This window comes from Pleurodeles waltl, chromosome 6 (genome assembly GCF_031143425.1).
Source record: "Pleurodeles waltl isolate 20211129_DDA chromosome 6, aPleWal1.hap1.20221129, whole genome shotgun sequence".
Lineage (NCBI taxonomy): Eukaryota > Metazoa > Chordata > Amphibia > Caudata > Salamandridae > Pleurodeles > Pleurodeles waltl.
This window is the reverse complement of record NC_090445.1, coordinates 1649199318-1649221181: the sequence shown is the minus strand read 5'-3', so window position 1 is coordinate 1649221181 and position 21864 is coordinate 1649199318.

The following is a 21864-nucleotide window of genomic DNA, read 5'->3' as shown; positions in this document are numbered from 1 at the left end:
AATCTGGCCCTATATTCCCGAGGTATCATTGAGAAAAGTGATTCATCTCAGTGAGTTGACCTGTGGTGGTGGCGTGAAAAAAAATCAGGGAAAATCAGATTGTGCATTGATTTACACACCCTCAAAAGGTACGTATTGGTAGATTGTAATCCCCTTCCCAAGATACACAAGCTGCTAGCCAATTTGGGTGAGGCAAAATGGTTTTCTGTTATTGGCTTAAGGTCAGCTTTCCATCAGATTGCTTAGACTCCTGAGTCTCAGGAACTGACAACCTTTGTAATGCTATTTGGGGCCTATAAATACCTCAGATTACCATTTGGCCTCGCACCAGCTGCCTGGGTATTCCATAAATTAATAGGTAATCATTTTGGTGATCTTAAAGGTGTACAGGCGTATCAGGATGACATCTTGTTTTTTTTTCTGATAGCCGGGAAGTACATAATCAAATTTAGGTCAATTTCTTGTGGCACCTGTGGAGTATGCACACAGATGACACATTCAACCCAGGTAGATATTGGTATCGTTAAACCCTGGGAGCAGAGACACCATTCCAATTGCAATAGTGACTAATTAATATATTTTATCTCTTGCCCATGTGGCCTAAGATACATTGGAATGACAACACGCAAGGTCAAGCCCCGCATCATCTAGCATAGAAGCATGATAAGGTGCAGGAGACAAGTGACTAAGCAAATCAATCACTTCTTATAGAAATGCCACTCAGCAAAGGATTTACGACGGACTGTTCTGGACAAACCAGACATACCCTCATCAGTGACCAACATAACACAATTCTTGTTTATTAAAGAGCAACTGTGGGTGTTCCTTCTATGAAGTGACAGGATTGGCCTGAATCATGGCTGTCCATTCTCTGATCCATATTAATAGCGCTTCTATGAACAACATAACATTGTTCATATGCACTCTATTACAGTATCTGCACTTATCAGTGTATAGCAGAAGTTGCTGTTACCATCATGCTTAGTTTGGATTTCCCCCTAAAAGAGCACTTCCCAACATGAGGTGAATCACATTTGACCTTATTCACTGTCCCTCTTAAATGTGCTTGAGTGGCTGCAGGATGACTAAACACTAATGTGATCTATTACAAATTAAACACTGCCTGGGGTGTGTTCTTCCTGATTTGTGGGGCATTGTGCCAGCAGGATACGATTAACAGCTCTTTAGCAGAGGGTGGTTAAGCCTCTTATGTTATTTTCAAAAACAAGCATGTGAGCTGTCTGTGATATGGGTATCTCAAGGACAAAATCCACCAAGCCCTTGCACGAGTGTTGGTGGGCTAATTGTTAAACCACTAAGTAGTTTCACTTGGATTAACTAGGTATGGCTTTTAACATACGGCAACACCCTCTACATAGGAACCACGGCCCAGCTCCAGAAAAGACTACTACGCATACAGAATGCCTCCACACGCCTCATCCTGGATGTCCTCCCCTACAGCCACATCATAGCCCACTTGAAAGACCTGCACTGGCCCCTCCTCAACAAGAAAATCAAGTTCATACTCCTCACCCATGCCCACAAAGCACTGCACAACACCAGACCAGAATACCTCAACAGACAGCTCTCCTTCTACACACCGACCTGACAGCTTCGCTCCGCTGACTTTGCCCTCGCCACCGTCCCACACATCCACAGAACCGCCACCGGTGGCAGATTGTTCTCCCACCTCGCCACCAAGACGTGGAACACTCTTCATATTCACCTGCGACACACACACAGGACATACTAACCTTCTGGAGACACCTCAAGACATGGCAGTTCAAGCAGTAGCAGCACGCCCCCCCACCTCAACTCCCCCTCAGCACCTTGAGACCCTCAAGGGTGAGTAGTGCGCTTTACAAATGCTTTGATTGATTGATTGATAGATTGATTGACATGGGAGGAACTACAATTGCCAAGTATCTAAACTATCAAATCGTACTGGTGCAGCACTAGTACTAACTACACTTCCGGGCAGGCCGGGGTCACGTGTCATGCCACCAGACAGCAGCTCCCAATAGAGTCAGCAATAGTACTGCCTACATATCCCAGCAGTTCAGTACTACATGACTTGCCCTTAGACAACTGCTTTTAATTTAGCCAGCACTTTAAGTAGTATAAAGACTACAAGACGCCAGGTGATTTTGTTGTGTCCCTGCCCGTGAGGAGGAGCAAGCACAGTGACCCACCACGCCAGGTGAGGACATCTCTACAGCGTCACTCAGGGTAGACAAAGAGGCACTCATTTCTTTTACTGAGGTGCCTAAGGGTGGGACATAACCTTTCACAGTTGTCATTACCCTTGGGTTTAACATTTAGACCCTTTGATTCTGGTACTGTTTGTGCCCACTTGAAATTCTTTGGAACACAGCCTTGGCACATGTGTGGTGGATCTTAGCCCATTGGGTCACGTAGTCTGCCACGAGTAGCACTGGCCCATGTTATGTTGTGGGACCACTCCAAGTATGGAGGGGTGAAGTTCCACTGAATTAGGTGTCGCACCCCTAGTGGGGACAGCACAATGGTATGCCCCTGACGCAAGGGGCTGAGTTAATAAAAGAGCCCACGGTTCGGCGTGAAGGGCGAATCTTACTATCAACCAATGTATGTGTCATAATTACGAGCACAGCGCAGCGTTGAGGGCAAGGCCCTTTAATACTGGCACACACAACAAACTGGCGACGAGGGCCACCACGATGGCCCATGCATGCTCTACTGAATGGGAAGCCTGGCAGAGTCTACCTCAGCACCTTACGTCCTTTGGTCCTCCGGTGAGCGGTGGTGCACAGGCTCACGGCTGCCTCCATTCTCAGGCGCGCTGCCCCCTGGCACTCCTGGCAGTGCTGTTTTACCCTGTCCTGGGTGGCAGTGAGAGACAGGCAGAGAGGGGAGCACCTCACCACATGCCAGAACAAGGCAGAGGACGCACTGAACGCGCGCATCATGACTGAGCTGTAGCCCCGCCCCCACAAATGGTGAGAACACACGAAGAGGAGTGTCTGCCCAACAAAACAGGCTACTGAGGTGTCGTCCAGCTCTGAAATGCCGGCTGGGCATTTCAACTAATCCTTCATAGTGAGCAGGCCCAGTGCACACACCTGCAGTTCACACAAGCGTACGCTGGCACCAACCACACCGCCCACTGCACCCACAAGGAGAGGAGGAGGACCCTGTTGTTACTATCACAGGTGAGCTGGGTGAGCACACTTTTTGCAGAACTAGCAGAAAAAAAAGGGGCAACTAAAATAAAGGAGCAAAGCCACAGCTCTCGGTCACACCTACCTCATCAGGCCTCCAGCTCCAACGTGCCATGGCGTCCATTCCGGCACTGGAGGCGTTTGTGGTCAAAGGACCCCCGTCAGCTCAGGCCGTGAGGTGGAAAACATGGGTCAAGAGGTTGGAATATTACCTTGAAGCCGTGGCACAGGACCCTGACCGGAGATGGCCCATGCACATCAATCTCAGAGGTGCCACCAATAAAATCAGCAAGTTGGCAGTGGAGGAAGGTCCACCCTACTCCTATCAATCCCTGGAGCGGGCCTTCACTGCCTACTTTGAACCCCTCACCAACCCGGACTACGAGAGGTTCCTTCTTCAGGCCCGGCAACTCCCAGAGGAGTCAGTAGACACTTTCTATGCCCAACTCAAGGACCTAGCCAGCAGCAGCACACTGCCCGACACAGATGACAAGTTTATTCAAGGATGCTACTCAACCAAGCTGAGAGAACACAAGGGGCTTAGTTAATAAAAGAGCCTACGGTTTGGGGCGAGGGGCGGATCTTACTACCAACCACTATGTGTGTCATAATTACTAGAGCAGCATTGCGGGCAAGGCCGTTTAATACCGGCACACACAACAGCCCAGTTGTAATTCTGGAAACCAGCCGGCAGGGTTGATCCATCAGCCCCAGCCAGGCGAATTGAGTGGTATATATGTGCTTGAACAGCGGGAGTCCTGGCCCCCCCCCTCACTCTAGTATTTTTTCATCACACTTTTGCTCTCCCACATTCTGTACACATGAGACACTTGTGACAATGATCAGAGCTTTGAGGCATTCTGGTTATTTACAATACAGTAAGGGTCTCTGAGATATGCCTCACATCAATTTAGGGACACTGTATATTGCTTTTGCTTGGCTTGAGCCACACCGTTCTTTTTTGTTCATGTTCTCAGAAATGTCTGATTTTTACCTACTGCTATAGAGGTGAACAGTACACCTGGGCTCTTCGACAGGGCCTGAGGTGAGGCGTTTAACCTCAACCAACTATGGGTAAGTGACCCTTTGTTAGTTTCTTTTTATGTTTTTATGTTGTTATGAACCTATTTGAGTTCTATAGATATTGAAACTTTATGCACCCCTACAAGATACATTACAGACTCATCTATGTGAGGGGGCGAGATGCCCTAATTCCATGATGTGTGCCCCTGTATAATGTTTTGGTTTAGCTGTGACACTAAAATTCTGTCATAGTATTTTATTTTTATTTTTTTCACAGGTTCCGCCAGTGAACTGCAGTAACTGCGTCAGCCTGTTTGGTAAGAGTCAGGAATCACTGTATGGTGCTGTACATATCTTATACACAATTTAGTTCACTAGTCTATTAAGCGTACAGAAAGGCAGAAGTTTACGTTAGGTACTGAGGAATGCCGCTACACCTCTGAGGAGGATGACAGGCAGAAACATGTCGACCACTTTTATTGTAAATACAAAGGGTTAATGCTGTGCTGTCATGGTTTTAAGAGATGCACACATATAATTCTTTGGCATACAATGGAGTTAGTTTTAATGCACATCACTGCTTTCTCCTTTACATTTTGGCTTTTCCTACTCATTAGTTTACACTCTGCTCCCACACCACACCTGACTTTTCAAGAAAGGTTGTAAGTACCTCTTGAAAACATCCATAAGTGGAAGGAGTTGTAGCCTGCACCGTGATTAGCTATCACAGGGCGAGGAGGTTCCCTATGATGAAGAATGCCACCTGTAGGTGGGTAAGACAATGTATCCTATAAAATGGATATCCCTATTGTAGGAAGTTGGCTCTGTATATACTATTTCAAAGTAAGAAATAGTGTGCACAGAGTCCAAGGGTTCCCCTTAGAGGTAAGATAGTGGCAAAAAGAGATAATTCTAATGCTCTATTTTGTGGTAGTGTTGTCGAGCAGTAGGCTTATCAGAGGGTAGTGTTAAGCATTTGTTGTACACACACAGGCAATAAATGAGGAACACACACTCAAAGACAAATTCCAGGCCAATAGGTTTTTATATAGACAAATATATTTTCTTAGTTTATTTTAAGAACCAAATGTTCAAGATTTACAAACAATACTTTAAATGAAAGGTATTTCACTCAGGTATTCTAGGAACTTTGAATAATCACAATAGCATGTACAGATTTGAAGACAATGGCAATAAGCTATTTTAAAAGAGGACACAGTGCAAAAATCAACAGTTCCTGGGGGAGGTAAGTAAATGTTCAGTTCACAGGTAAGTAAAACACTTACAGGGTTCAAAGTTGGGTCCAAGGTAGCCCATCGTTAGGTGTTCAAGGCAACCCCAAAGTTACCACACCAGCAGCTCAGGGCAGGTCAGGTGCAGAGGTCAAAGTGGTGCCCAAAACACATAGGCTTCAATGGAAATAGGGGTGCCCCGGTTCCAGTCTGCCAGCGGGTTTCGGAGGGCAGACTAGGGGGGTTTTGTAGAGCACTGGGGGGACACAAGCAGGCACAGAAACTACACCCTCAGCAGCACAGGGGCGGCCGGGTGCAGAGTGCAAACTGGCGTCAGGTTTCTAATAGGAATCAATGGGGAGACCCTGGGGACTCTTCAACGATGCAGGCAGGCACAGGGGGGCTCCTCAGGGTAGCCACCACCTGGGCTAGGCAGAGGGTCGCCTGGGGGTCGCTACTGCACTTGAGCTTGGTTCCTTCAGGTCCTGGGGGCTGCGGGTGCAGTGTGGTTTCCAGGCGTCGGGTTCCTTGAAGCAGGGAGTCGCGGTCAGGGGGAGTCTCTGGATTTCCTCTGCAGGCGTCGCTGTGGGGCATCAGGGGGGTCAACTCTGGCTACTCACAGGCTCGCAGTCACTGGGGAGTCCTCCCTGTAGTGTTAGTTTTCCGCAGGTCGAGCCACAGGCGTCGGGTGCAGAGTTGAAAGTCTCACGCTTCAGGCGGTAAACGTGTGGTCTTTAAATGTTGCTTCTTTGTTTAAAAAAGTTGCAGTTTCTTGAACAGGGCCGCTGTTCTCTGGAGCTTCTTGGTCCTTTAGATGCAGGGTAGTCCTCTGAGGCTTCAGAGGTTGCTGGACCCTGTTGGATGTGTTGCTGTTGCAGTTTTCTTCGAAGTAGGGAGACAGGCCGGTGGGGCTGAGGCCAAATCAGTTGACGTCTCCGTCTTCACTGCAGGGCTTCAGGTCAGCAGTCCTTCTTCTTCTTTAGGTTGCAGGAATCTATCTTCCTCGGTTCTGGGAGCCCCTAAATACTCAATTTAGGGGTGTGTTTAGGTCTGGGAGGGCAGTAGCCAATAGCTACTGGCCCTGAGGGTGGCTACACTCTCTTTGTGCCTCCTCTCTGTGGGGAGGGGGGCACATCCCTAATCCTATTGTGGGGAATCCTCCTTCTACAAGATGGAGGATTTCTAAAAGTCAGAGTCACCTCAGCTCAGGACACCTTAGGGACTGTCCTGAATGGTGGGTGACTCCTCCTTGTTTTCCTCATTATCTCCTCCAGCCTTTCCGCCAAAAGTGGGGGCAGTGGCCGGAGGGGCGGGCATCTCCACTAGCTGGGAATCCCTGTGGCGCTGTAACAAAGGGGGTGAGCCTTTGAGGCTCACCGCCAGGTGTTACAGTTCCTGCATGGGGATGTGAGAAGCATCTCCACCCAGTACAGGCTTTGTTCCTAGCCACAGAGTGACAAAGGCACTCTCCCCATGTGGCCAGCAACATGTCTGGTGTGTGGCAGGCTGGCACAAACTAGTCAGCCCTCACTGGAAGTCGGGTATGTTTTCAGGGGGCATCTCTAAGATGCTCTCTGGGTGTATTTTTACAATAAAGTGCACACTGGCATCAGTGTGCATTTATTGTGCTGAGAAGTTTGATACCAAACTTCAGAGTTTTCAGTATAGCCATTATGGTCCTGTGGAGTTCGTGTCTGACAGACTCCCAGACCATATACTCTTCTGGCTACCCTGCACTTACAATGTCTAAAGTTTGGCTTAGACACTGTAGGGGCATAGTGCTCATTCACAACTGCCCTCACTTGTGGTATAGTGCACCCTGTCTTAAGCCTGTAAGGCCTGCTAGAGGGGTGACTTACCTATGCCACAGGCAGTGTGAGGTTGGCATGACACTCTGAGGGGAGTGCCATGTCGACTTAGTCCTTTTCTCCCCACCAGCACACACAAGCTGGCAAGCAGTGTGTATGTGCTGAGTGAGGGGTCCCTAGGGTGGCATAAGACATGCTGCAGCCCTTAGAGGCCTTCCCTGGCATCAGGGCCCTTGGTACCAGGGGTACCAGTTACAAGGCGCTTACCTGGGTGCCAGGGTTGTGCCAATTGTGGAGACAAAGGTACAGTTTAGGAAAAGAACACTGGTGCTAGGGCCTGGTTAGCAGGGTCCCAGCACACATTCAAATCATAACTTGGCATCAGCAAAGGCAAAAATTCAGGGGGTAACCATGCCAATGAGGCATTTCCTTACACAACCCCCCCAAACGAAAGAGGATGAGACTAACCTTTCTCAAGAGAGTCTTCATTTTCTAAATGGAAGAACCTGTAAAGGCCATCTTCATTGGCATGGGCAGTCCCAGGTCTGTGTTCCACTATAATGTACATTCCCTGTAGGGATATGGACCACCTCAACAGTTTTGGATTTTCACATTTCATTTGCATTAGCCATCTGTGAGGTCTGTGGTCAGTTTGAACTACAAAGTGAGCACCAAAGGTATGGTCTCAGCTTCTTCAGGGACCAAACCACAGCAAAAGCCTCCCTCTCAATTGCAATCCAACGCTACTCCCTGGGAAGTAACCTCCTGCTAATGAAAGAACAGGCTGGTCAAGGCCATCATCATTTGTTTGGGACTGAACTGCCCCATTCCATGTTCAGAGGCATCAGTCTGCACAATTAACTGCTTGGAGTAATCTGGAGCTTTGCGAACTGGTGATGTACAAATAGCTTGTTTCAGGGTGTCAAAGGCCTGTTGGCATTATACAGTCCACTTTACCTTCTTGGGCATTTTCTTGGAGGTAAGTTCTCTGAGGGGTGTCACTATGGATCAATATCCCTTCACAAACCTCCTATAGTAACCAGTCAAGCCAAGGAATGCCCTGACTTGAGTCTGGGTTTTTGGAGCTACCCAGTCCAGAATAGTCTGGATCTTGGGTTGGAGTGGCTGAACTTGGCCTCCACCTACAAGGTGTCCCACGTAAACCACAGTACCCTGCCCTATCTGACATTTGGATGCCTTGATAGAGAGGCCTGCTGCTTGCAGGGCCTGCAAAACCTTCTTCAGGTGGACCAGGTGATACGGCCAGCTGGAGCTAAAGACAGCAATATCATCAAGATAAGCTGCACTAAAGGACTCCAAGCCAGCAAGGACTTGGTTCACCAACCTTTGGAAGGTGGCAGGGGCATTCTTCAAGCCAAAGAGCATCACAGTAAACTGATAGTGCCCATCAGGTATAGAGAATGCGGTCTTTTCTTTTGCTCCTGGTGCCATTTTAATTTGCCAGTACCCTGCTGTCAAGTCAAAGGTACTCAAGTATTTGGCAGCACCCAGTTTATCAATTAACTCATCTGCCCTTGGAATGGGATGGGCATCTGTCTTGGTGACAGAATTAAGGCCCTCATTCCGACCCTGGCGGTCAAAGACCGCCAGGGCCGCGGGCAACGGAAGCACCGCCAACAGGCTGGCGGTGCTTCAGTGCCCATTCCGACAGCCGCTGTCGGAAAACCGGGTCCGGCGGTTTCCCGCCGGATTAGCCCCGGCTGGGCGAATCCTCCATGGCAGCGCTGCAAGCAGCGCCGCCATGGGGATTCCGACCCCCTTCCCGCCAGCCTGTTTCTGGCGGTTTTCACCGCCAGAAACAGGATGGCGGGAACGGGTGTCCTGGGGCCCCTGCACTGCCCATGCCACTGGCATGGGCAGTGCAAGGGCCCCCTAACAGGGCCCCAGTATGCTTTTCACTGTCTGCTTAGCAGACAGTGAAAAGCGCGACGGGTGCAACTGCACCCGTCGCACACCTGCAACACCGCCGGCTCCATTCGGAGCCGGCTTCTGTGTTGCAGGCCCTTTCCCGCTGGGCTGGCGGGCGCTCCCTTGGCGGGCGCCCGCCGGCCCAGCGGGAAAGTCAGAATGGCCCCCGTGGTCTTTTGACCGCGGAGCGGCCAATTGGTGGTTCCCGCTTGGCGGGCGGCAACCGCCGCCCGCCAAACTTGGTATGAGGGCCTAAGTCCTCTGTAGTCCACCCAAAACCTCATTTCTCTCTTGCCATCTTTTGTGTGAGGTTTGGGGACTAAGACCATTGGGCTAGGCCAGGGGCTGTCGGAGTGCTCATTGACTCCCAATTCCAGCATCTTGTGGACTTCCATTTTGATGCTTTCCTCAACTTGGTCAGACTGTCTAAAAAGTTTGTTTTTGACAGTCATGCTGTCCTCTGTATCCACATCATGGGTACACAGGTGTGTCTGACCAGGGGTTAGGGAAAAGAGCTCAGCAGCTGTTGTAGGACTTTCCTACAGTCAGCTTGCTGTTGGCCAGAGAGGGTGTCTGAATAGAGCACTCCATCTACTGAGCCATCTTTAGGGTCAGTGGAGAGGAGATCAGGGAGAGGTTCACTCTCAGCTTCCTGGTCCTCCTCTGCCCTGTCATTAAAGAGTTTGAGGCGGTTCACATGGATCACCCTTTTGGGGGTCCTGCTAGTGCCTAGGTCTACCAGGTAGGTGACCTGACTCTTTCTCTCTAGTACTGGGTAAGGACCACTCCATCTGTCCTGAAGTGCCCTGGGAGCCACTGGCTCCAGAACCCAGACTTTCTGCCCTGGCTGAAACTCAACCATAGCAGCCTTTTGGTCATACCACATCTTCTGGAGTTGCTGGCTGGCCTCAAGGTTTTTACTTGCCTTTTCCATGTACTCTGCCATCCTGGAACGTAGGCCTAGTACATAGTCCACTATATCTTGCTTAGGCTCATGAAGAGGTCTCTCCCAGCCTTCTTTCACAAGAGCTAGTGGTCCCCTTACAGGATGGCCAAACAGAAGTTCAAAGGGGGAAAACCCTACTCCCTTCTGAGGAACCTCTCTGTAGGCGAAAAGCAGACATGGCAAGAGGACATCCCATCTCCTTTTGAGCTTTTCAGGGAGCCCCATGATCATGCCCTTCAATGTCTTTTTAAACCTTTCAACAACACCATTGGTTTGTGGATGGTATGGTGTGGTGAATTTGTAAGTCACCCCACACTCATTCCACATATGTTTAAGGTATGCTGACATAAAGTTGGTACCCCTGTCAGAAACCACCTCCTTAGGAAATCCCACTCTGGTAAAGATACCAATGAGTGCTTTTGCTACTGCAGGGGCAGTAGTGGACCTAAGGGGAATTGCTTCAGGGCACCCACTCTTTCAAAGGGGACCCCCACCACTGGAAGTGGAATGCGGGGGGCCTTTGGATGGCCACCTGTTTTACCACTGGCTTGACAGGTGGCACAGGAGGCACAACACTCCTTTACTTTCTGGGACATGTTGGGCCAATTGAAATGGTTGACTAACCTTTCCCAAGTCTTGGTTTGTCCCAAATGCCCAGCAAGTGGAATGTCATGGGCTAAGGTCAGAATGAACTCCCTAAACTCCTGAGGCACTGCCACTCTCCTAGTGGCACCAGGTTTGGGATCTCTTCCCTCAGTGTAAAGCAGTCCACCTTCCCAATAGACCCTGTGTGTTCCACTGACTTTTCCTTTTGTTTCCTCAGCAGCTTGCTGCCTAAGGCCTTCAAGAGAGGGACAGTTTTCTTGCCCCTTACACAGCTGTTCCCTTGTGGGTCCCCCTGGGCCTAAGAGTTCAACCTGATAAGGTTCCAACTCCATGGGCTCAGTTCCCTCAGAGGGCAGAACTTCTTCCTGGGAAGAGAGGTTCTTTTTCTTTAGCTGTGTTGAAGCTGGTTCCCCAGTCTTCTTTCCCTTTCTCTTGGAGGGTTGGGCCATTATTCCAGGCTCCAACACCTCTTTTTCACCCTGAGCCTTGCAATGTGCCCTTGTCTTGACACACACCAGTTCAGGGATACCCAGCATGGCTGCATGGGTTTTGAGTTCTACCTCAGCCCATGCTGAGGACTCCAGGTCATTTCCAAGCAAACAGTCTACTGCAATAGGTGGTAGGATTCTCTGCTGTTTCAGGCCAGTGACCCCTCCCCATTCTAAAGTTACCATAGCCATGGGATGTACTTCAGCCTGATTGTCAGCGTTGGTGACTGGATAAATCTGTCCAGTCAGGTATTGTCCTGTGGAAACCAGTTTGTCTGTCACCATTGTGACACTTGCACCTGTATCCCTCAGGGCTTCTACACTAGTCCCATTAATAAAGAGTTGCTGCCTGTATTTTTGCATATTAGGGGGCCAGGCAGCCAGTGTGGCTAAATCCACCCCACCCTCAGAGACTAACATAGCTTCAGTGTGAACCCTGATTTGCTCTGGGTGGCTACACCCTCTTTGTGCCTCCTCCCTGTGGGGAGGGGGCACATCCCTAATCCTAGTGGGGGGAATCCTCCTTCTACAAGATGGAGGATTTCTAAAAGTAAGAATCACCTCAGCTCAGGTCAGCTCAGTAAGAGTCACCTTAGGGGCTGTCCTGACTGGTGGGTGACTCCTCCTTGTTTTCCTCATTATCTCCTCCAGCCTTGCCACCAAAATTGAGGGCAGTGGCCGGAGGGGCGGGCATCTCCACTAGCTTTGTTGCCCTGTGGCGCTGTAACGAAGGGGGTGAGCCTTTGAGGCTCACCGCCAGGTGTTACAGTTCCTGCAGGGGGAGGTGAGAAGCACCTCCACCCAGTACAGGCTTTGTTCCTGTCCATAGAGTGACAAAGGCACTCTCCCCATGTGGCCAGCAACATGTCTGGTGTGTGTCAGGCTGGCAAAAACTAGTCAGCCCACACTGGAAGTCGGGTATGTTTTCAGGGGACATCTCTAAGATGCCCTCTGGGTGTATCTTTACAATAAAGTGCACACTGGCATCAGTGTGCATTTATTGTGCTGAGAGGTTTGATACCAAACTTCCCAGTTTTTTGTAGCCATTATGGTGCTGTGGAGTTCGTGTTTAACAGACTCCCAGACCATATACTCTTATGGCTACCCTGCACTTACAATTTCTAAGGTTTGGCTTAGACACTGTAGGGGCATAGTGCTCATGCACTTATGCCCTCACCTATGGTATAGTGCACCCTGCCTTAGGGCTGTAAGGCCTGCTAGAGGGGTGACTTACCTATGCCACAGGCAGTGTGAGGTTGGCATGACACTCTGAGGGGAGTGCCATGTTGACGTAGTCCTTTTCGCCCCACCAGCACACACAAGCTGGCAAGAAGTGTGTATGTGCTGAGTGAGGAGTCCCTAGGGTGGCATAAGACATGCTGCAGCCCTTAGAGGCCTTCCCTGGCATCAGGGCCCTTGGCACCAGGGGTACCAGTTACAAGGGGTTTACCTGGGTGCCAGGGTTGTGCCAATTCTGGAGACAAAGGTACAGTTTAGGGAAAGTACACTGGTGCTGGGGCCTGGTTAGCAGGGTCCCAGCACACTTTTATATCATAACTTAGCATCAGCAAAGGCAAAAAGTCAGGGGGTAACCATGCCAAGGAGGCATTTTCTTACACCTATCACATCTAAGCCACGACATTGACACATTCTCAGCTATTGGCTCTTCATTCCCTTCTTTTGCCTTCAAGTATTTTGGCAATAGACCTAGGTGTTTTACAGTGATATTTTAAGTTCTTATCACACCATGATGTCAAACTTTTGAAAGTGGCTGTGTATTCACCATCTTCAAATGGTTTGGTGGAGAGAGGAACAAGCTTATAAAAGAAGGAATAAAAACTGTGGTCACATCAAGTCACGATGTGTGACTTCATTAAGCGCAAAGTAGGGAGTTTTAATACATCAACACACAGTACAGCTAGTATGACTCGTTTTATCGCTACTGATGGGGAACGAGGATCACACTTGGTTATTTTCTTTGTGGTATGAAGAGCATGGGTGGAGAGACAATGCTGGGATGCACAAAAACATCAAAGAGGTCACATCAAAAGTGGTTTGTAGTCAAGCTAAAATGAAAAGTGACATTCATAAAACAAAACACAATGTGAATGGCCAAAATCTAGTTGCTGGTGACTGGGTGATGATTAGAAGTTTGCAGAGGCGCAGTTTTGCTTGAAAGTAAAACGTGGTGGAATATGAAGCCGTTAGTGAAGCTCCTTCAGCAACAAACTGAAATCATTGGAAAAAGAACTTGTTCTAATGCTGAATCTGGTTGGTCATGTTATTTACAACCCATGGAGAGGTTTCAAGCACAGGCTGAGGTCAATAATTCTGCATCAACGCTTGCAGCAGGTCTTGAAGGAAGGATAAATGGTGACGTTACTGGGGATGGTGTCAGGAGATGTGTTGGGTCTCCCAGTATAAAGGTTCCTATTAAGTATAATGATTAGTTAAGGTACTGAATGTTTTTTTTTTCTTATTTTAAGTTTGTGGTAGTCTTGATTTGTTTCTAAAGGGTGGAATGTTATGTAGTATGTGTTATTGTTACTCATGTGATGTAGAATTACTGTGTAATGTTTGAAATGCTGTCCGCATGCATGTGTGGGACGGTAGGCGAGGATTCCAGCAGCAGTTGCAATGGAGATCCGAGATTGCTATACACTTTACATTGTGGGCTAAATCCTTTAGAAAAAAACCCTGCTTGTCTGCATTACTGGCTGCCTTTGTTCTTCACTACATGTGTCAAAGTCTTTCTTTCCTTACTGAGGATTGCATGAAAACTGTCATTCAAATTCTGTAAAATGGCAGCTGGCCCTGTCTGGTTCCACCAAAGGCATCTCTCACTCAACTTTAGGTGATACAGAATGCCGCTGCCCACGTCCTGTGGCATTCTGCCAGGGCAATCATCTGTGGTCCATCTTCTGCCCAAATTGCACTGGCTACCTATTGTGAAATAGATCTTACTAAAATCTCTGCCTCTTCCTCTGAGAATAATATTATAGGGAGCTCCTTTACTTTTGAAAATCTGTTTCACCTCATACTCTAACTTGCCACCTTCACACCTCTCATCTCCACCTCCTCCCATTACCAAAGACAAGAAATCTCACCCTGGGGACCTGCTCTCTCCTGCAGTGCAGCTAAACATTGGAATCTAGTTCCTGGCTTCATTAGAGATTTGTACTCTCACGTGCAATATCCAAAGTCTCTAAAATCTTGCCTCTTCTCCCTATGTGGCTAATATGGTCTTTCTGACCCTGTCCATTTACTGCCAGGACACTCTCTGGGTGACAGCAGAGCACTACAAATACCTACATATAGATAGATATGGTAGGACAACACAGGTCTTTCGGGCTACCACTAGAACCTTTATCTCTACATTATATAAAATAACTAGTCTTGCTCTTTCAAATGTATACACAGCAATTTTTTCAAATTTCTGACTTTTGTATCTTCCAGTATGTAAGGGAATGAAGAGAGAGCAGAGGCTCACAGGAAATGGTATCACTGGTCCCAAAGATTGGCATCAAGGCCTTTTTGGAGCCTACTTGGGGCTGACTTTCGGTGTTGACTTTTGAGTTGAGTCCAACTTTGAGGATGATTGAACAGCGACTCTAGGCTGAGCGGGTGTTGTCAGGAGACAAGGCTCAGTGCTCTTCACTGAAGGCTTTCCTGAATTTGAATGGGTCTCTTGAGGTCAATAGGTCTTGGAACCAGAAGCCAAACCTGAAGTTCAGAGCCTTATGTGGTCGGTCTTGAGGCTAGACACCGGACTTCCTCAGGAGCAGGTCTCTCCCTCCAGCTTGGACCTTGTCAAGGCCAGTCCCCTCTGGGTCAATGCTCAAGTTGGGGTCAACATATAGTGGCGGTATGAGGGTAATCTTTGACTTAGTGTTAGAGAGCAAATATTATTAATAAAATATGAGTAAATAAATTATATAAATTACATGTACTAAAAGGCCTAATTAGAGAAACTTGTAATAGAAATGTAAAACGTGCATGTTTGAAATAAGTTTGACATGGTGTTCACCAACTCGAGTTCTAGATTAAATAATACATAACTTTGAAAACATATTGTGATGAAATCATAACCATTTGTACTGACAAAAAAGATAATATGGATGAATACAACTAATTATTTGAAATGACTATTGACTGATTAAATAATGTACTAAATATGTTTTGAAATGCTTGATACTAATTAAGAGTCAATGAAAACTAATTATAAGGCTTATATGGTTTAAATATTGAATTTGTTGTATTCTTCATGTATTAGCATTAGTCAAAAGGCCTAAGCTTTAGTATTTTTCCACAACACAGTGTTGAGATGTTATGCTGACAATTTAAATCCTTTTGAAAAATGTTGTCTATTAGCTATTCCATTCAAAGCTCATAGTGGAAAACTGGTACCTTTTTCATTCTGTTCGTTCTGTACTTCCTTGTAATAAATATTGAATGTTTTATCAATGGACATTAGTTTCTGGTAGGAAGTAACGTTAGTAAATTGTCATGTTCTGTGCTGTGTTTTCTATAATGTTAATATTCTGTGGAAACTGTCGCCCGGAGAAGAGTATCAACATGGGCCAATCTTGAGAAAGAATGGGAACAGATACAAAATGGAGAAATAATGAAATTCACGTGGTTGCTCATTGTCACACCTCGTAGATTGTCCAATAGGATCTAGCTAGTAGGTTTGGGACTTTAATTAAGTAAAATTCTAGATGAAGTTGGGCAGATGTCAGTTCCGGATGGTGTAGTACAGACTTACATGTTTATGATTCTAACAGCTCAGATACCTTAGGCCCAACACTACAAATCTGTTTCCCTCACCCTCCTAGACCTATCTGCAGCTTTTGACACTGTAAGCCACTAAACCCTCCGTGCACGCCTTTTCAATGCCGGAATTCACCACAAAGCCCTGAACTGGCTCACCTCCTTCCTCTCTGAAAGAACCCAAAGAGTTTGCCTCCCTCCTTTCTGGTCTACAGCCACCAAGATCATCTGTGGGGTCCCACAAGGATCCTCTCTCTGCCGCACCCTCTTCAACATGTACATGGGTCCTCTCGCCAACATCCTCCACCCCCACAGCATCACCATCATTTCATATGCTGATGATACCCAGCTCATCATCTCCCTCACTAGCCAAGAATAACCTGCACGCCGTACTCCTCGACATCGCCAACTGGATGACAGCAAGCCACCTCAAATTGAACTCAGACAAAACAGAGATCATCATCTTCAGCCCCAACAAGGCCGCATGGAACAACTCTTGGTGGCCCACCACCCTCGGACCACCCCCAACACCCACCACCCACCCACGCAACCTTGGCATCATACTGGACTCATATCTCTCCATGACCCAGCAAATCAACGCCATATCATCCTCCTGCTTCAACACCCTTCGCATGCTACGCAAGACTTTCAAATGGATTCCTTTAGAAACTAGAAGAACAGTCACCCACGCCCTCATAAGCAGCAGACTGGACTACGGCAACGCCCTCTATGCAGGGACCAGAGCCAAGCTTCAAAGAAAATTCCAGCGAATCCAGAACGCAGCTGCACATCTCATCCTCAACCTCCCTCGCCACGAACACATATCCACCCACCTCAGATCCCTACACTGGCTGCCCATCAACAAAAGGATAATTTTCAAAATCCTTGTCCATGCTCACAAAGCCCTCCACAACACTGAACCGGCCTACCTCAACGAACAAGTCATCTTCCACATACCAACTCGACAGCTCCGCTCCGCCGACCTCGCCCTCGCTACAGTCCCACGCATCCAACGCACCACCTCTGGCGGCAGATCCTTCCCCACCTCGTCGCCAAAACCTGGAACTCCCTCCCCACCAACCTACGCAAGACCCAGGACCTCCTAACCTTCAGAAGGCATCTAAAAACATGGTTTTTCGAGCAGTAACCGCCCCCCCCCAGCGCCTTGAAACCCTACAGTGTGAGTAGCGCGCTTAAGAAATGTATTTGATTGATTGAGTCAACAAGAGAATCACCTTCAAACTCCTCACCCACGCTCACAAAGCACCTCACAATACTGGACCAGAATACCTCAACAGACGACTCTTCTTCTACACCGTGACCCGGCATCTCCGCTCCACTGACCTCACCCTCGCAACCGTCCCACATGTCCGCAGAACTACAACCAGCGGTATATCTTTCTCGCACCTTGGTGCCAAAACGTGGAACACTCTTCCCACCCACCAGCGCCAGACCAAAGACCTCCTTACTTTAGGAAACTTCTGAAGGCCTGGCCGTTCAGGCAGTAACCTCCCCACATTCTCCCCCCTCCCCTTCTTCAGCACCTTGAGACCCTCACGGGTGAGTAGTGTGCTTTACAAATGCCTGATTGATTGAGATTGACAACATAAATGATACTCATGACAAATCAAGACCAAGATTAAAAAGGGAAAGCTTTTCAAAAATAGTTGGAGATATATTTGGAGCAATAATTCCTTCTGTAGGAGGTGTTTGGTCAACCATTGTGGACAGAATGTTATCAGATTTTTCTGGGGTGATACTTCTCATGGATACAAAAATGGCTGCGGTCCATTCCATGGTTCTTCAGAATCGTCTTGCATTAGACATTCTTTTAGCAAAAAAGGGCGGAGTCTGCAAGATGCTTAAGGTGCAACATTGTTGCACTTTTATTCCAGACAATAGTAAAGAAATTAGAAGCTACCTTAAAAATTTGACAAATTTGAATTCTGATGTAAAGGACTTGATACAACCAAGTAAGTGGGAAAATGTAGGTAAAATGTTTACAAAAATGGGAAATTGTTTGGGAAATCTTGGTCAAGGTTTTGTGGGAATGATACTGAAACAATTATTAATAGTAGTTGTGTGTCTGATTTGTATAATCAGATTTTACAGCCTGTACAGAGTCATACAAATACAAAGGATAAAACATAAACAGAGGAGGGAAGAAATAGAAATGGAAAAAATGAGAAGCAAATACTTTCGTGATTTGAGACATTTTGGAGAATGGCATAAACCTAACTGTAGATATACTAAACAAACTAAGCTTTGAATTGTCACATAAATTAAATGTTCTTTTGTGATGCCACATATAGCCGGCAGAGGAGATATTGTTAGAGAGCAAATATTATCAATAAAATATGAGTAAATATTCCCACCCACCTGCGCCAGATCAAAGACCTCTTTACGTTCAGGAAACTTCTCAAGACCTAGCTGTTCGGGCAGTAGCAGCAGCCCCCTCTCCACCATCTCCCCCCTACCCTCCTCAGCGCTTTGAGACCCTCATGGTGTGTAGTGCACTTTACAAATCCCTGATTGATTGATTGATTGATTGAGATGGACAACATAAATGATACTCATGACAAATCCAGACCAAGATTAAAAAGGGAAAGCTTTTCAAAAATAGTTGGAGATATATTTGGAGCAATAATTCCTTCTGTAGGAGGTGTTCTGAATGACATGAAATTCAGAAATTGTCAACCATCGTGGACAGAATGTTATCAGATTTTTCTGGAGCAATACTTCTCATGGATACAAAAATGGCTGTGGTCCATTTGATGGTTCTTCAGAATCGTCTTGCATTAGACATTCTTTTAGCAAAAAAGGGCGGAGTCTGCAAGATGCTTAAGGTGCAACATTGTTGCACTTTTATTCCAGACAATAGTAAAGAAACTAGAAGTTACCTTAAAAATTTGACAAATTTGAATTCTGATTTATAGGACTTGAAACAACCAAGTAAGTGGGAAAATGTAGGTAACGTTTACAAAAATGGGAAATTGGTTGGGAAATCTTGGTCAAGGTTTTGTGGGAATGATACTGAAACAATTATTAATAGTGGTTGTGTGTCTGATTTGTATAATCGTATTTTACAATCTGTATAGAGTCATACAAATACAAAGGATGAAAAATAAACAGAGGAGGGAAGAAATAGAAATGGAAACAATTAGAAGCAAATACTTTCATGATTTGAGAAATTTTAGAGAATGGCGAAAACCTAACTGTAGACATACTAAACAAACAAAGCTTTGAATTGTCACATAAATTAAATGATCTTTGTGACAGCACATATAGCCGTCAGAGGAGATATTGTTAGAGAGAAAATATTATTAATAAAATATGAGTAAATAAATTGTATAAATGAAGTCTACTAAAAGGCCTATTTAGAGAAACACATGCTAGAAATGTAAAATGTGCATGTTTGAAATGTGGTTGACATGGTGTCCACCAACTCGAGTCCTATGAGAAATAATAAACAACTTTGAAACCATTTGTTGATGAAATCATAACCATTTGTACTGACAAAAGAGATGATTATATTGATGAATAAAATGAATGATTTGAAATTACAATTTACTGATTAAATAATGTACTAAATATGTTTTGAAATGCACAATATTAATTGACTCAATGAAAACTAATTATAACACTTATATGGTTTAATTTTGAAATTGTTTTATCCTTCATGTATTAGCATTAGTCAAATAGCCTAAGCTTTAGTATTTTTTCACAGTAGAGTGTTAAGATGTTATGATGACTTCATTAAAATCCTTTTGCAAAACATTGTCTATCAGCTGTTCCATTGAACGTTCACAGTGGAAACCTACTGCCTTTTTCACTCTGTTCATTCTGTACTTCCTTGTGATAAATATTGAAAGTTTTAACAATGGTCCTTAGTTTCTGGTAGGAAGTAACGTTAGAAAATTGTCATGTTCTGTGCTTTGTTTTTTACAATGTTAATATTCTGCGGGAACTGTTGCCCGGAGAAGAGTGTCAACATGGGCCTATCTCGAGGAAGAATGGAAAAAGTTGCAAAATGGAGAAAGAAAGAAATTCAATTGGTTGCTCATTGTCACATAGTCACATAGTCTTGTCCAAGAGGAGTCTAGCTAGTAGTTTGGGGACTTTAAGTAAACTTCTGGATGAAGGGCGGCAGATGACAGTTCCAGATAATGTCGTTAAGACTTAAATGTTTATCATTTTAACAGTTCAGATACCTTAGGCCCAACTCTACGGAACTGTTGCCATTTCATGTTCCTGATGCTGATCGTTGAAGACCTGCTGTTCCTTTGCTCCCCTGATGAAGACTTTGCTAACTGTTGTCTCTTTTAATAGAGGTATAACCAATGTGCTTTTCTTTGTAGGTTTTTCCTTAGAAATCCACCCGCATTTTTGATAGTGCCATAGTTTAGATGTTTTCCAAATTCATTTTTACCTTATTTTAATTTTGCATGTGCCAAAGCCCAGCCCCACACGTTTTTCTTAAATTAGAAGTAGAAATATGCTACCCAATAATTGAATTGAATATTTATTAATTGATTATGTTTGATTCAGCTGAACAATTAATGAAAACGGTTGCTATTTCTCAAGCAATTATTTTGTTATTTTGTATCATTCTTTTGGAGTATTTAGTAGTGATTGCCCTTGTCAGATTAAGATTCTACAGATGTTTTGGACAGCCTGTGTTGTTTCTGTGTTGCTATCATCTGTTTTTGCGTATTATTTATGTGACTTTAGCATTGTTAATATAAGGGTAATAAATGTATGACTTTACTAAATTGGTGTAGTGATTCACGGCCACGGAGATCATGGTTTGTATAAATTACTGACTTCTTTTTTCATATTATTGTTGTTTATGACTATTGGTTCTTATTGTTTGATTTGATGATCTTATAACTCCTATCTGAATCGAAAGATTCAAGTCAACCTCTGAGGTTAGTAGATGTCACTGCCCTATTACGTGTCACCTAAGCCTAATTTAGGATTCACATGCCCAAACTGGTCTCTTGGTAGGCTGTGGGACATGGGATCTTTCTCCAGTGCCTCTCTTTTTTTTTGCATTGTCTCATCCCTGATGGACCACCACTATTTCTCTTCAGCCTCCTCCATAGCCTCAGCACCAAAGGTGTCCGGCAAATCAGTCATGTCCTGGTGCTGCATGTTCTGGGGATGGGCGAATGTGTTAATACCAAAGTGTCATCTTGTTTATGAAGGCCTGGCAGGCAGTGCAGAAGGACTGTTTGCTCTAGAGAGATAGGCAGAGGTTACACACCCTGTGATGATCAGACCAGTAACACCTTATGCAAATCTGGATGGGTGTTTTCTCCTTACCACCCTCTCCCAACAGTCATTCTAACTATGACCTGAGTCTTGGAAGGGAAAAGCTCCTGGGAGGTTTAGAATTGGACATGCCCTCGCCAGTGTTCAACAGTGATGCTTCCTCCAACGATGTCCAGGAGCCTTGATGACTGGAGCCGAAAGAAACAGAAATATCTGAACCTGATGGCAGAAACAAACAATCCAAGGATTAGTAATTTCTCTTGCTGCATTGTGAGTTAAGGGAAGGGTCACAGAACATCGTGTGACTAAAGGTTTTTCGATCAAAACCAACTTGTAAATGTCCATGCACACACTAGATGACAGGAATGACAGGAGTGTGCATTGCATGAATATCTACAGCCATGCATGCTTTGAACACCAAAGTACAAACCAAGGTAGGTAATTTAGCCAAATGTAAGAAAAAAATATACAGACCTAATTACATGACTAAATGGCCTCCTTGTAATGGAGTATTTAAAATCCAATGCTATTCTTCTGGGCCTTCAAGTCAAAAACATCTCTGTCATTTTCACAGACTATCCTAAATAT